The sequence below is a fragment of the Corvus hawaiiensis genome, chromosome 28, assembly GCF_020740725.1.
Source record: "Corvus hawaiiensis isolate bCorHaw1 chromosome 28, bCorHaw1.pri.cur, whole genome shotgun sequence".
Classification (NCBI taxonomy): Eukaryota; Metazoa; Chordata; class Aves; order Passeriformes; family Corvidae; genus Corvus; species Corvus hawaiiensis.
In genome coordinates, this window is record NC_063240.1 from 4,533,384 (window position 1) to 4,549,324 (window position 15,941).

General features: G+C 47.3%; 2 long non-coding RNA genes and 1 pseudogene across 2 annotated transcripts; all 3 read right to left on the minus strand.

Annotated features, from left to right (window-relative positions):
* Positions 1-235: 235 nt before the first annotated feature.
* On the minus strand, positions 236-1,686 carry LOC125317667 (annotated as a pseudogene).
* Positions 1,687-2,116: 430 nt separating this feature from the next.
* Positions 2,117-3,453, minus strand: LOC125318014. The gene is made up of 2 exons (XR_007200244.1): positions 3,366-3,453; positions 2,117-2,342 (listed from the first exon to the last, which is right to left on the minus strand). It is a non-coding gene; the product is annotated as an uncharacterized LOC125318014 (long non-coding RNA).
* A 21-nt stretch (positions 3,454-3,474) lies between these two features.
* LOC125318015 lies at positions 3,475-10,134 on the minus strand. The gene is made up of 3 exons (XR_007200245.1): positions 10,046-10,134; positions 7,624-7,704; positions 3,475-3,558 (listed from the first exon to the last, which is right to left on the minus strand). It is a non-coding gene; the product is annotated as an uncharacterized LOC125318015 (long non-coding RNA).
* Between the last annotated feature and the right edge of the window lie 5,807 nt (positions 10,135-15,941).

The following is a 15,941-nucleotide window of genomic DNA, read 5'->3' on the forward strand; positions in this document are numbered from 1 at the left end:
GAAGAGATCTGCACAAAAAAGGCAAGAGTGAGACATGAAGCCAGGACAGCTGAGTGAAAGAAAGAGGCATTAGCAGTGAAATTCATTCTGGCCGCTTGCAAAGCTATAAAGTGCAGCAGGATGGAGTTTTGCTTCTCCATTTGGGAACTGTGAAGTCTGAGGAGGATGCTCTGTTTGGAATGGAGAAGGAAGGCCAGGCAACCAGATCTGTTGTCCGGGTCATCAAACCTTTGGATATTATAAGAAATACAAGAAATAGAGTTAAAAAGTTGAACAAACAGATGTGTACCATGGATAGAGATCCCCCACTAAATCCCACTGTCATCCTCCCTTGCCTCTGGATCAGAACACTGGATGTTGGATGTTTCTCCCTGCAGCCCTGAGAGATGCTTTTGGGATCTCAGCTCACCAGTGCTGCTGCGTCACAGACTCAGAGTTCCTCCCTCAGACACAGTCACAAGCAGCAGCCTGGGGCTGAGCACTGCAGAAAACATCCACACATCTCTCATCTCTCCAGAAGTATGGAAGATGAGTTCTGCTGTCCCCAGGTGTCGAGCATTGACCTAAGAAAGAGGTGGCAAAGGAGACAGGAATAGCGAGGCCTGAGGTGGCTTTTCTGTCCTCAACCTTCAAGGCTGTGGCTGCAATGTTGTGGTTCTTTCAGCACCTTTAAGCTAAAGACTGACTGTACCTTTGTACCTGAAGAAAAATATACAATCCTGTTCCCCTCATCCACATGAAGGTGATGTGAGGGCTGTTCTTTGGGATGCATATCCTGGATAATAAACCTGGCTCTGCCAGAAATCAAATTCCAGATGTGCAGACTGTGATCTATGGCAGCAGAAAAAGCACAGGTTCCTTTTTCAAACACTTCCACACACCTCACCTCAGCTATAAAATAAGAGGGGCTCACAAAATGAGGAATTCTCAGTGCTTTTGGAATTTAGGAGAGTGCTTATGGCTGGGACATATCTGTGTGCCTAAAGCTCTGACTGCCAAGCTGTCACAGCTCTTTTCAGGCATCAAAACAGCTTTCCAGCCTCAAAAAGTGGAGAAGGCTCAGCAGAGTGTCCAGGAAGGATGTGCAGCATCTCAAAAACTTCCATATTCCAGACAATCATGGAGCCATCCTGGGAAGCTGCCACCAGCAGCTGGCAATCAGGACCAAGTGCCATCGCTGTGACGCCTGCCACGACACACAGAGAGGAGGGAGAGGCTGCTCTTGCTGCCACAGAGAGAAAAGGGATATTTTGGAGCTTGTTTATGTGCGGTGTTTCCCCAGCTGGAACCCCCGGTCCTGTCTGAACCCCGTGGTCTGTGCCAGGAGCAAGATTAGGTTCCTGCAGACATATCTAGGTCAGTGTGTGCTTTTGTTGTCCTGACGACAAAATGACCCACTTTCCCCTCATTTGTGGAAGCAGTTGCCAATGGGGCTGGGGCATGGCCGAGCACAAAGGCGCAGGACCTTCCTCCTGCCTTTGTCTCCAAGCTGGGTTCCTGCAGAAACAGAGGTTTTCTCCTCCTTGCTCTGTTTATTGTGTTTCTTGCATCTCATTCATAGCAGATGGATAATTAGAAGTATCGTTGGGCTGTATCTGCCCCAGGAATGATCCTACCTTTGAGGATTCTGATGGGGATTTTTGTGTAGGGCCCCACCTGGAAAAATCCACACAGTGGGATGAGCATGGGATAGGGACAGACCCTGCAGCAGCTCAGACACTGCTGGCACAGCTGCCCCATGAGCTCTGGGCAGGAAGGCAGCAGGGGAAGAAGCCTGGCCAACATTTCTGAGTGGATTATACTCCTCCCTGAGAGGGCAGAGACAGAAAAACCTTTTAGAACAAGACTCTGGTGAGCCTGTGAGAGCAGCCATAGCTGATTTCTGTGATGTACAACGTGAAATGAGCTGAGCTGGCCTTATCTGGTAATACAGGGATGGCTCCAGTGTAAAACCTGGGAAATGTAACGGTGTGGCAGGATTCTTCCCTGAGGAAGGAGTGGGTATTCCAAGGCGAAGACAGGAGCAGCACTCTGTGCCCTGCCCTCCAGTTTGCTTTAAAGCTGCAAGGGAATCCAGATGGCTGACAGAGTATGAATCTTTTTACAGATCCCAGAATGGATAAATTAGTCACTGGTTTTAATTCCTCATAAAAGTACTTTTACTTGGAAAGGAAAAGTCCCGTTCTTTCCCCAGCAAACTCTTGTGTCCCACTGTGTCCCTGAGATGGGTGTTACCTTCAGGGCTATACAGGAGACTGCAGGTTCAGCACACATGGCAAAGCCATCAGCAACACTCTCCATTCCAGAGGCAGTTATTTTACAGCTGATCCACTTTATATTCCCTGCAGGGAGAAATGCTATTAGAGCAAAGAATATCAGCCCTGAGAATGCACCTGAGTTATTCTGAAAAGACTGAGGTTTGGGGAAGGAAGGGATGGAAGGATGAACAGCCACTTGCAGGGGAACTAGGACTGCTTTGCTGGGGATGTGGAGGGCTCCCATTGTCACAATGCCTTCTGTAACCTTTTAAACACTCTATGGTTTGGGGTTTTTTCTAAATTTGGTAGATTTTTTAATATGTTTTCTTCCTGGCATTTGGAGTATCTAGATGATTTCTTTCAGCTGCTAAAGGAGTGTGGTGGTAATTCTGGGATAACAATTTGTAAAGTTAGCTTATTTCCTTTCTCCAAGTTTCCTTCTCACGGCACAGCAGAAAGGGTGTGACCCTTACCCGTGGCTGTAGGCATGAAGCAAAGCACACCTCTGCACACCCCTTCTCCTTACCCAGCACATCCCTTTTTAGCTCCTCAGTTCCTCCAGCATGAAGTAAATGAAGTGGCAATTCACTCAACTTCCTCAGGTTTGGGGCAGTGTCAGAGAACCAGAATGGCTGAGGGGCAACCTGGGAGCTACCAGAGCAGTGGGTTTGAGATGTGGTGTGTGGATCGATCTGTTTGTTTTCACAACTTCAGTGCCAGACACCCAGCTCCTGGTATGGAGACAGCACTTCCAGGGCTTCCATTGTTTTCCTGTTAGCAGGAAATGTTTTTCCTGACTAAATTTCTCTTGCTGCAATCTAAGGCAGGCTGCCTTTCTGCAGAGGAATAATAAATGACTTCCTTCCTTGCTGCAGTAGCATTTTACATGTGTGAAGAGTGAATGACAGTCTGTAAAACTTCTTTAGATCTCCTTGGTTGTAGATGCCAGTTTAAAAAATGTGTATATATCTTGATCATTGGAAGCACTGAATAGTGTTCTTTAGTATTATTTCCACTGTCTTTTGATTTCAGACCCTGTCCAACAGCCTGGAGAATACAGAGCTCTGGTCCAGAGCTTATGTGGAAATACCTGCTGATATTCCTCACCTTTGTGTCAGCGCTCAAGGTCCTGCTAATATGTGGCAACATAAGAGGTTTCTTCATTCCCCAGCTCCAGGTCCCCTTGTAGAAATCTGCCAGAAGAAAATGCCTGTTGATTTGGTCTTGTTTTGATAGGTAACGATGCTGCAGCACTTCAACAAATTGCCTGGGAAGAAGTTCCGTGTCTGACAGCCCGTTTCTGCAAGCAAAGTGAGATATAGGAAAGGAAATTATTTATCCCCCTCCTCACTGTTTACACTGACACCCACAAAGGGAGGGTGAGGGGTTTTCTGGCTGTCCAGAACAAGTCACCGAACATCCTGCTAGCTCATGTGGCTGCATAGCAGTCCCAGGTGAGAGCTTACACCCTGGATAAGCCACAGAGATAATTTCCTTCTTCAAGTAATCCCAGAACATCTCCTTCAAGGCTCTGGTGTAGATAGGCTGCCAGGCATGAGGGAAATGTAACCCTTGCTAAATATATGTAAGAACACATTCACAGGCTTAAAGAACTGAGAGCTTTGACTGTGTTTAGACAGATTGCCTATGAACAGCAGGAAATACAGGCTGTTCCACCAGATCCAGCAGCACCCACCATGAGGGAGCAAAACAGCCAAGCACGTGAGCCACGAGGACGGTGCTGTGGGACTTTTCCAGTCCCCACACAGACGGTGCATGGTGTCCTGGGCTGTGCCAGCAATCAGCAGCTCTGAAGTGGAGCTATAAGATGCCCATTTCTGGCCTCCTGGAAGGCCAGCTGGAAGTGCAGGGCTTGCCCCTCATGAGAGAAGCTCTGATGGAAATAGGCCCATTGAGCTGGGCTTATCTGTTTTCTGTCTGATGCCAAGAGTACCTCCAGCATCTCCCACCTTCCTCACAGGATGAGTCCTACTTCAAAGTGTGCCCCAGCCTCAGGCACAGCTTGCTGGGGGGTGTTCAGAGCATCAGGCTCTGCTGTGGAAATGGAAATGACAATGTGGACCTGTGGAGGGCAATCTGATGGGAGTCAGCGGGATCTGTGAGCCCCATGGCCAGGCAGCAAACTCTCCACAGAGTCCAGGAGCAGCACCAGTGTCCGTGTGCCACAGTGGAAGACTGAGGAGGAGTTTGCTGAGGATCAGGACTAAGTCACTGCAAGCCTGGTTGGTCTGGAGTGGAGGTGGTGACAAATCAAATGCTAAACGGATTTGGAAACAAATGTCCCTCAGCAGGCTGTGAAGGGCAGAACTGAGCTGGGATGTCCTCAGCAATAGTCACAGCACTGTCTTGCCCTACAGCAGTTTGCACCTGCTCAGGTAATTCGCACATTCCACAGCCTGGTGGCCCATAAAGGATGAGGGTTGTGTGGGGTTTATCGTTGTCCTGCCTAATACACTGGAAAGTGTTATCCAAATTCTGTCTGCCGCAGAAAAACCTGCAGTTCCTCAGGCCCAGAGCTGTGTGGTGGCCCAGCTCTTGCAGAAGCTGCCCTGGCTCCTCACTGATCTGTCCTCAGCATTGGAGAGTCCCTAAAATCTGGTGATTTGTGACAGCAGTGGACTGCTGACAAAGTTGTTTCAGCTATTTATTATTGTCCTTGTGCTGAGGGTTGCCAGAGTCTTTACTTCAGGTCACAGTTTGTACTGTGAGGTGCTGGGGACAGTGGCTTGCAATTCTTGCTTTAAGGTTGCTGAGCAGCTGTTCTGCTTCACTGTCTGAACCATCCTCTTTTTCCAGCAGCTCACTGGTTATCCCTTGTCCAATCTGTCTCTTGGAATCCTCAGGTGTCCGTAGTGGTTGCCCAGGAGACCTTGCAACAGGAAGACAAGGGCCGGTGCTCATGCACTGCTGCAGTTGTTGGAAATGATATAACTTTCCTGACTCATTTTTAATTAGTTGTTTTAATTAATCAAAAGCAGCACCCGCTTTTAGCTTTTTTTCTTAGTTAAGTTTCTTCACAGGCTCTTCGAGTTACTTTGATCACTAAGTCACTGAAACCTCAAGTTGCTAAAACTAACCCTGAGCAGCTTCAATAAACAGAGCCAAAGGATGTTGAAGCTTTGACATCTGGGATCTCACATTTATGACCCTTCAAGGACATTGGAGCAACCAGAAGGTACAGAGGAGATTAAGGCCTGAAAAGCTGGGGACTCCCCATGTGAGAAAGAGATGATAAAAGGACTAAAGAATGTAGACCAAATCAACATCAAGAGTGAGAAATCAATAACCAATAGAGGATAGAATACTGATTAACAAAGAGAATTATGTAACTTGGAACCAATGAACATTGATTTCTTTGTTTGCTAAAAGTAAGTGACCAAGTTTTGTGTCAGTGTCATGTGGAGGTTGGGGCTTTTGTCAGCCACACACACAAACCCTGGACAGGAATAAAGTAATTCCTGACTCACTGATACTAAAAAGGCAGTGTTAGGGGGGTTTATTTATCCCAAGGACTGTGGTAACACAGACACAGCTGGGGTGGGGGCTGGATACCGCCTGTGCACCTGGGATTGCCAGGGAGGCTCAGAAAACTTGCTGGTAATTACAGCATCCTTGTGGCTTCCCTGTTGGATGGGGACAGAGCCCAGCCTGCCCTGTGCCCAGGGAGACGTGCATTTCCCGTGGTGAAGGTGAGGCAGTGGAAGCAGGATTGGTTTGGGGACTCCTGCCAGTGGTGTTGTGAGATTGGCTGCTGGGGGGAGAAGAACCACAGGAACAGGGCTGAGCTTGGGAACTTTGGTTAGGACTGAAGGCTGGATCGGGGAAGAGTGAGATCCTGGGAAGGGTCAGCATCCACTGTCCGTGCAGCCTAGTAGCACAGAATGAGCTCCAAGCGCAAACCCACAGCGTAACCTTTGAGCAGTGCCTGTCAGGGGACAGGGAGCAGTGGAACCTTGGTGGGTGGCTCTGCTGAAAGCTGCAGGCACACGCTGAGGACCCGTGTGAGGAGCACACTGCCCCAGTGCCCCTGTGGGTGTCACCTGCACGTGTGACACGGCTCTGCTGGGCCCTGAGGGCAGAGCTCAGCCATGGAGAGCTCAGGCTGCAGCAATGCTGGCTCAGCTCTCATGTCTCTGTCCCTCTGCTGCTGATCTCGGGTGGAAGTGACTCAAGGGAAATCAGACAAACTTGCACAAATACTTAACGGGTTATTTATTTACTTGTGCCTTCGGTTATACCCCCGAAGACTTCGTGTGTTTATTCTCTTGGTTCAGCAAAACTGTCTCCCCTCCTAAAGCTAAAACAACCCGAGGAAGCCACTTGGCACTTCTGCAGGTGTCTGAGCTTCCCCTTGTGCAAGGCTTAAAGCTCTGGGTGTGGATTTCTCTTCGGGGCTGTCACCAAAGTGCTTCAAGGACACTGAGCTGGGCTTGGGAGCTCTCAGGGCTTAGGAGGAGTGAGCAGAGGGTTTAAGGCAGAAGCAGGGAGCTGGTGCCAGCCTGCAGTGTGGCACCCTGCTCTGTCCCTGCTGGTTGCTATGGCATTTTCATTTCTGGTTCTTTGCAAGGGGGATTTGTGGTTTTTCCCTGGTTACTGAGCAAACCTCGGCAGTAGGGAGGACTGGTCACTACTAATGTAAAAACGGTGATATGGGAAAAATTAGGTTGTTCAACTTTTAGACGGGTCTGAACATCAGTGGTAGAGAATCCCAGAAGGTCTTGGGTTGGAAGGGACCTTAAAGATCATCCAACTCCAACCCCCTGACACGGGCAAGGACATGCAACTCTAATTGCCAGAACTCTGCAAGAGACACTGAGATATTCAGAATCTCTTGCTAAGGATTTCTCCTGTGCAAAACTTGGGGATTTTGGACCATGGATGACACAGTAAACAACCTGGTCTTTCAGGAACCTCATGCCTGTAGGTTGTTTGCTGCAACATTTCAAGCCTATATTCTGCCACAGAAGGATCCCCCATGTTTCAATAGCCTCTTTTATACTAGAAATTCTGTGCAAATTAGTCTAATTAGGATTAAATTACCCCTGAAGTATATCCAGTGGAATTTATACATGGCACTTTTTTTCCAACTGAATACAGAAATGGAAGGATGATATAAACCCTCATGTCCAGGTGTTTGAAGGTGATGAGCCACCTAACTCAGCCTTGAAATCCAGACAACTCAATCATAAAAATACACTGTATTCAAAAGTTCTAGGAAATTGGTACAGCAGTAGCTGACTTCCAAGGAGATGGAAAATCTATGTGTATTTTGGGAGTACTTTTTCCTCCATCACATGCATTTTGATGGCCTTTAGACAGGACAGACAGGAGAGAAGTGATTTACCTCAAACATTAGGCCTGTGCCTCTGGATACGCCTTCTCCAGGAGGGCATCTGTCTCCACAGCCAGGTCTGCATGGGAGGATCTGAGCAGAGCACCTCAAGTCAGGAATGTGAATCACAGAAACATAAAACAGAATCAAAGAAAGTCCTGTGTGGGAAGGGACCCACAGGGATCATGGAGTCCAACTGCTGGCCCTGCACAGACACCCCAACAACAACACCCTGTGTGTGGGAGAGTCACAGAGAGCAGCCTGGTGCTGGATGGAAGCAGTCCTTTGGACAAGGGATGGAGTGCCAGGACAAGGGGAATGGCTTCCCACTGCCAGAGGGCAGGCTTAGACGGGATACTGGGACAGAATTGTTCCCTGTGAGGGTGACACAGGTCACCCAGAGCAGCTGTGGCTGCCCCTGGATCCCTGGCAGTGCCCAAGGCCAGGCTGGACGGGGCTTGGAGCAGCCTGGGACAGTGGGAGGTGTCCCTGCCCATGGCAGGGGGTGGCACTGGATGAATTTTAAGATCCCTTCCAACCCAAACCAATCAGGGATCCTATGATTAAAAAAAGACTATGAAAACTCAGGAGCAAGATATTTTGCATTGCTTAGTTACAGAATACAGTACAGCAGCATTGATCCAGAAAAACACATTTCTTACACCTTGCTGCAGCAAATCCTCCATCCCACTTTAAGCCCCCTCCTACTGTGCTGTTGGCCAGCTCGGCAGTGAGAAAGAGCCCCAATAAAAGGCAATTCTGCTCCCAGGGAAGCTTTTCATACACAGCCGAGTCTGAAATTCTTACACTGCTTCCCCTGCTGTGCCTTTTACAAGAGAGATTCCCACTTTCCAGAAAAATCTGTGTGACACCTTTTAAGTGATGTGTTCACTGAATTAAATCAAACAGCCAGCTAGGGAAATTTAAGATAAATTAAGAAGACAAAGCAAATAGAAAAAAATTAAGCACATACAGGCACACAACCACAAGCATGAGAGCTCTCTCCCAGCATCTCCTGTTCATGATACACAGTATTATATTCATTGATACTCTTCATACCTGCAAAATTAAAATGTATCGGGAATATAAATAAATAGATATTTTCATATTAAAAAGATAAAGGTATGTTTTATCATATGAGATTAAAATTACTTCAGAACTGGCATCTTCTCTCCCCAAAATTATGTAAACATTCATGGCACTACCGAATCATGTGATAAAGTAGTACAAGAAGGAGTGCTAAAATTAGGAGGGAGAATGGCTCTATCTGCAGCTTTCCTTGGGGCTGGCCTAAGTGAAAAGTGATCACTGATGAAGCCCGTGCCAGTGTCAGATGAGGAAAGAGCTCCTTCGGGGTGGGAATTCTCCTCTCTGCACTGCTGTCCCACAGGGAGCAAGGCTTAGCACAAAGCCCTGGAATAATTCATTAGCTCTCACCAAGACTGCAGGAGTTAAAGGAAATTCTTGTGTCACTTTACACTCCAGCCCACAGGAATTCCAAACCTTACAGTGAGAGAGTGGGTTTAACTTCTTGTCTTTTGGTGAAAATCCGATCACATTACATTTTTCAACCCAAAACTGTTCCCAAAAATGCGTGAGGTCTAACACACCTTGGGCAGGTGTTGTAGGCAAACCCCAACACTGTCTGTGTCCTTACATGCCGACTAATCATAGAATCATTAAGGTTGGAAAAGACTTCCACGATCATCGAGTTCAACCTTAAATTTCAGCTTCTCTGCAGTTCTCATGGATTCCTTCCAGAAGCCTTAGCTCCAACTGTTCTGCAAACACGGATCTCTGCTCGGGCTGGAGACACCTCCCCGTCCAAACAGCACATTCCCCACCTTGCACCCGCTGCAGGAGATGCTGCAGTGTTTCCTTCCCTTGGGAAGCACTTTTTTGTGGAATTGAGAGCCCCTCTAAGCCTGTGCTCGCTTGTTTAAAAATGGAGTCTCAGGGAATGATTTGCAGAAGGGGGAAACTGAGTTTTTAATTCCCGAAAATCTGAGTCACTGCTACCCACTGCCAGTTACCACTTTAGGAGCTCCGTCTGGCAACTGTGTCCCAGTGGGCAGAGGAAGTGGGAAATATTTGGGCATTGTCCAAGAGGAGAAGTTCTCCACAAACACTTCTTGCTGTTCCAGCAGCGGACGGGAACGGAGCGTGTGTTGTCCGGGGTCTTGGGAAAGCCTTGTGCCTGGAGAGGCTGGAAGTGCACAGTAGTGCCTGGATTGAAGGCGGCTTTGCTGCCAGTGCCATTAATTCCTGATCTAATGCAGAATTGTGCCATCCCCGCCCCGTCCTAAGGCGCCTTCATTCCCAAATGAAGCTGCAAACTGCAGCTGCTCTGCCGGGCAGCCGCCTCACCGCAGTGCAACACGAGCAGGGAGCGCCTGATGCTTTCAGCAGCTCCGGGACTTTTCAGCTGATTTACCTGAAAAAAGCTGAGCTGATAAAGATTCGGACCAGGCTGGAAGGCTGGAAAGGAAGAGGAACCATCTTCCCACAGAGGAGATCCCGGCGTGTGTCTGAACTGAAGCTCGCGGTGCTGTCTGAGCTCCCCGAGCTCCCTCAGCACAGACTTCTCCTTAAAGGGGAGATGAGTGCTGGCAATGAGCACCAGTCTGTGGTGCCTCTCCCCAGAATGCTGCCTGCTCCTGGTTTTAAGGAAAGCCTGAGAAAATTTCAGCTACTTTTATGTCACCAAAACTGCGGGAAAAACAAAAACCCTCCAACAACATTTTAAATGTTAGAGAGTCAAGGCATTACTTTATTCTCTGGCCAGGATGTTGTTCTGGCCAGGATGTACCACAGAAATCATCTCATCCACACATAGCTCGGGAGTGCAGAGAGAATCTTTCCATAACACATGACCTTTACTAGATTTTTCAGATCTTTTATACAGTCAAAACTCATAGAAACAAATTGGGTCAGTGTTCATTGGTCTCAAGTTGTCTAGTCCTTAGTACTTGGTCTCCTATTGGATCCGGATTTCTTCGCTTCTGATGTTAATTAGATCTTCATTCCTTGATTTTCTTATCAGTCTTTTCCGGAGGAGATGTCTCCAACTCTGCCAGAGGCAGAGTCTGGGGTAGATGTTCATAGATGGCCGCTGATGTTCTGTTGATGTTCCGTCGATGGCCTGCATCTCTTTGGGGCTACTCCCAGTCTGTTCAAAAGCTAAGCCCATCTCAGGCCTCACCTAGAGAAACAATGCCCTGGAAAGAAGCTTCAGTTCCCTTCCCTTGGGGCAAAGGTGAATAAACCTGGCTGAAGTCATATATATATATATATAAAAAAAATTAAACTGGTATATTTTCCAACTTTGATAGGAAATGGTTGACTGGAACTTCACTGCATCCTGGCAGGATCCATCTGTATTTGAAGAGGACAGATATCTCTATAGCAACCAGTGTTTGTCACTTGGGCAGAATCCTCAGGGGCTCTTCCTAAGGCACTGGGTGTGCTCCCTGTCAGGTGCTGTACACCTGCGATCCCTTTGTTCACCACCCTTGACTATTTTAGAAATAGTTTAGAAATAATTTCCATATTTTAGCACCAGTATCATTGATGGTTCAGGCCCTCTCAGCCATTTAAAGCAGGTTCCTTAACACCCAGGCAGTCAGAGGATGCCCGTGTCCTGCCTCTGCCTTCTGGCAAGCTGTGCAAGAGTGAATTTACTGAAAGGTGTTTACACTGTGCGCAATCATGGCAACATTTGGGGTGGGGAACAACCCCCAAAAGAGCAGCACGTGGGGAAAGACAGAGAAGAAAAACGTAATCACTTACAAAAAACCCAGCAAGACAGAAATCAGGAGAGAAGAAAATCCGCTTCCGGAGAGATACTGCAGCTGACAGCAGAATTCCAGAGGCAGGAGCTGGTTGGCTGCTGCTCCTGGTTTTGTCATGAAGGGCAGGACAACATCCATGCCCCACGCGTGCATCCCTGGCCCGGGGGATCCGTGGCTGCTGCTGCAGCTCTCACCCCCAGGGTCAGTGCCTGAGCTCGAAGGCAGGAAACTGCAGCTGTCAGCAGAGAACAGGGAGGAAAAAACCCATCTTTGTCCAAATGCCCTTGGAATGCAGAGGGAGAGAAGGTGCAACCCCCTCCGCAGAAGCCCTGACAGAACAGGCGTCTTCCCGTCGTGCTCACAGAGCATCCTCCGGTGTCACTCTGCCAGGCTGCTCTGTTTTCCAACATTCCCAGCACGCTGCTGCTTCACTTTGTTCCAATATGTGTTCCTGTAGGTGTTTGGGACAGCTCTTCCCATAAGGAAATGCTTTCTCCATGTCCTGTGCACACAGGGATGGTGCTCTACCAGCCAAGCAGATTCCTCCACTCAGGGCCACTTTCTGCTTCTCACAGGAGACCATAATCTACAATTTCTGTGGATTTTTGCCTTTTCCAGGAAACTGAACTGAGCATGTCAGAGAAAACCAGTATCAGCCAGAGCAGCTGCTGTGCTTTTCCTGGTTCTCTCACGAAATGAGGTTTAAGAGGCTGGTGTCTATCCTTGGCTGTATCCCTCTGGCATACAGAGGAATAATTAATGAAAAATTAGTAATCTGCATTTATGGGCTCCTTTTGCAGACAATACTTGATTACTCCCCACAGTCATCTACCCAAATAAGAAGAGATTAACCGACATCCTAATCTGTCATAAATCAAAAAGGCAGGGAGCCTTACCTCGAGAGGCAGACAAACAGCACAGAGCCTACATTAGGGTTTAGCCTACATTATTCTAAATCTAATTTAAGCCAACACCAGGATTCTGAAGTCATTTTAGGATTTTTAGGCTGCGTTTCAAGGCGCTGCAATCTGGGATGTGTTCCGTGCTTCTCCCACCGCATCTCCCTGCCTTTGTCACTGATCGCACCAGCTCTTGTCACGCACAAAGAAAATCAGCCTCACTCGCTGATTCAGGCAGTTGGTGGCAGTGGTAGCAGAAGTCCCCCAGCCTGCCGAGCTTTTTTTGGAATGCCAAGACCTGACAGCTCCATTGAAGAGCACCAGGGGCTGGGATAATTGGGGAGGCAGCAGCTTGCTTTTATAGGAATGCGGAGTCTGTGTTACGGGTTCGGGGGAGCTCGCTGTACTTTGCCAATCAAAACCAAACAGAGTCAACCAACGAAATCTTTTCCAGGGACATTCTGGATTTCCTCAGGCTATAAAAATGTTGAAGCCTCTAAACATCTCAGACCTGTTTGCCTGCATTCCAGGGCTATAGCCTACCTGTACCCTAAGGCTAAGATGGAATCACTGTCTCACACCGATTCTTCCTGACATTCACAAGCTCTTTAAAAAATTCCCTCCCCAAATTCGCTTTTGGCAAGTAAGGGAAGCAGATAAGGAAATATAAATGGCACTTTTTCTAAGGGTAATGTGTGAAAGATGCAAATGCACAAGTGTGAAAGAGAGACCAGACTCTAAGGTATTCATGACTGTTGATCTTAGCACTACCAACATCTTTTTGTCACAGATGTCATCACAGAGGTGAAGTGAGTAGCAACTGTGACTCAGGATGGCAGCGTGGGCTCTGGCATGACAGGGAACCGATTTCTCACTCTCTGCCCGTTCCCTGAGCCATCAGCCCCCAACAGCTTGTTCACAGACTGCTGCGTTCAGAGCAGGATTAAATTCTTAGCTGGGAGGTAATTTTGTGTGTGTTCATCAAGTCGTGTTGATGTCTGATGAAATTCAAACCCTTTTAATTGGCATTTCCTTGTGGTGGATGGGCACGCAGGATGAACTAGATGCCTTGGGGCCAATACTAAGAGCATCCTAAGGAGGAAAATATCAACCCACTGTACAGAGGATTTGGCATCAACAGTATCATTTCTCCGTTGTGAGTGGTTCGCCTTGTCTGTGTCCTGTCTTCCTGGATAGAAGCAGCTCACACTAAATCCAAACTATCTTTGGGAGCTTTCTGGAAAGTCTTGTATGGATGTATATTCTGATTTCTCGTTATGTGGGCAAAGAATTAAAATATCTTGAGAGAAAAATTTTTGCTGCAGCAAAAATCCTGGGTATCCAAGGTCATAGGAAATGCCATGTTATCCCGGCCTTACCTTCCTTATCATCCTTGCAGGAGCCAGTTACATCCTCTTAAGAACAGCACAAGAACCATAAAACAGAGAATCATAGCTAAGGGCCAGGTAAAGCTGTGCTACTGTGAAACACATAAAGCTCTAATTTTTAGTGGTTTTGTGTGCCCTTAAATCACCACGAAACAGGCTTCAGGAAGGAGCAGGCGTTTGGCAGCTGATCGCCTGGCAAGTGTTAAAAGGAACAACTGTACAGCTCAGGAGATGGCCAAGGGAACATCCATCTTTATCCTCTGGGTCTTTCTGCTTCACTGGATTATATAATTTGTTTATTCTTTGGACAAAGTGTGCAACAATGTAAATACTGGCATCAATAACAAAAGGAAAAGTGGAAACCAAGAACCCTGGTTGCTCTGGCTTGGTGCTCTTGTACTGGCTTTGCCCTTTCTTACACAAACTCTTCAGAAATTCTTTCCTATGCCCTCCTCTTTTTGTTACTTCATTTACTGTGAAGAATTATTAGTGCCCTGTGTAAAACTATTCTCTGGGTTTGTTTGTTGTTGTTTTTTGGGTTTTTTAAATTACAAATACATAAGGCCTGTAGAGCTTTCCCTGTCTGTGGAGCTGATCTGCCACGATGAAAAAGCTGCAGGCATCGGGTCTGGCTCTGCAACAGGAAAGGGAAACCTGTCAATCCACATGAAATGCTGAAACAGCAACTGAAACACTTGCTTTTCCCAGCAGGCACCCAGGGCCTCTTTGAGGATTAAACCTACTGCTAAATTTAGCCTGGTCTCACTGGAGTCAGTATCAGAAGTTATCAGATCAGGACATCTTTGGAGGGAATGACGTCTGTCCCGTGGAAGTCTGAGCCCCTGAGCCCTGGCAGGCTCCTGTCCTGCCCTGGGCTGCAGAAGAGTTGGGAGCTGGGAATGTTCTGTGGAGCCAGACACTCCAGAGACATCGTGGGATTCTTCAAAGGACATGAAATACCTGCTCTCATGAGCCTGTTCATTTACAGGTCTTGAGCAAAATAACCCTGAACTGGATGTCACTGGGCAGGAGAATGGTTAAACCACCTGAAACATTGTAATCCCTTATTTTTTGAGTTGTTTTTTTAATGTAAGACTTACACTGACCTCTTCCATTGGTGGATCATACCAATGGAAATTCCCTTTTCCAATGCAACTGATACTCTCATCTGCTTTACATTAAGGGGTGTTTATAAACATTTTAAAAGAGTTAAATCTGGGGGGAGACAAGAGAAACCCTTCAAAATATTAACAGGCCTTTGTAGATTCCTGTTTGACTGGCTGTGTCATGCTTCCCTCATCACTTCCAGCTCTGAGCTGTGGAAACAAATTACTCCATCCCTTTAGGAAACACCTCACTCCCATTTTCTTTCTGTTTGGAGCAGAACCTGAAGGAAGGAAGTATCTGTACAGGTCAGGTGGGGCTTCCCAAAAGTGCTGGAGCAGCCCTGTCTCCCTGCAGCCACGGTTAAAAGGTGCTGCTTTTCAAAGGCCCATTTTGCTTCTTGGGATGAAGGACACCAGCCTGGAATTGTACCAGACTGTCAGTGCTGAGCCATGGAAATTCAAGACAGGTTCCATCTCTCCCACTGAGAAAGGCTTCACAAAATGGAACTTGTGACTCCGCTGTGGCCGTTGTCTTCTCAAAACTAATCCCACTCCTGTTGGGTACTCTGAAGTTGTACAGAGCTTAAATTTTAACCTCCTTTGGAATATTTCTTCTCTCTGTGCTTGGTTAGAAGCTGTGATTTGACTCAGTTCGATTTGATTCGGAGTCCAAAGACTCTGAAGAGCAAAGCCTCTGCACTCAGAGAGCAGAGCAGCAGCTACAGGACCACGCTAAATATTCACACTCGTGCAGGGAATTTGGATTATTTTTCAGATTTTTAAATACCAATACTCCACATAAATATGCTGGAATTGTGTGTGTGTACATTTACCACTCCCAGGTGAATGCCCTCTTCCCTTGTAGGTGACAAAAGGAAAAATAGAGAAAACTGGTATAAACACCAAAGGACTCAATTTCCTTCTTTCCTTCCCTGAAATCTGAGGATGGCTGCTCAGAGGACACCACCACAAACAGCTTTTACCCTGTTATTTCCATTTATAACATGTTCAGGCACAGCTGTAGGACATAAAGTCTGATCTCCTTCTTCAACGAGAATAATTTTGTCACCAGGTCCTGGTGACACAGAGCTCCTGGGTGGCTGCTGGGACTGGGGAGGGTAAAACAAACACACAGATTTCCTCAGG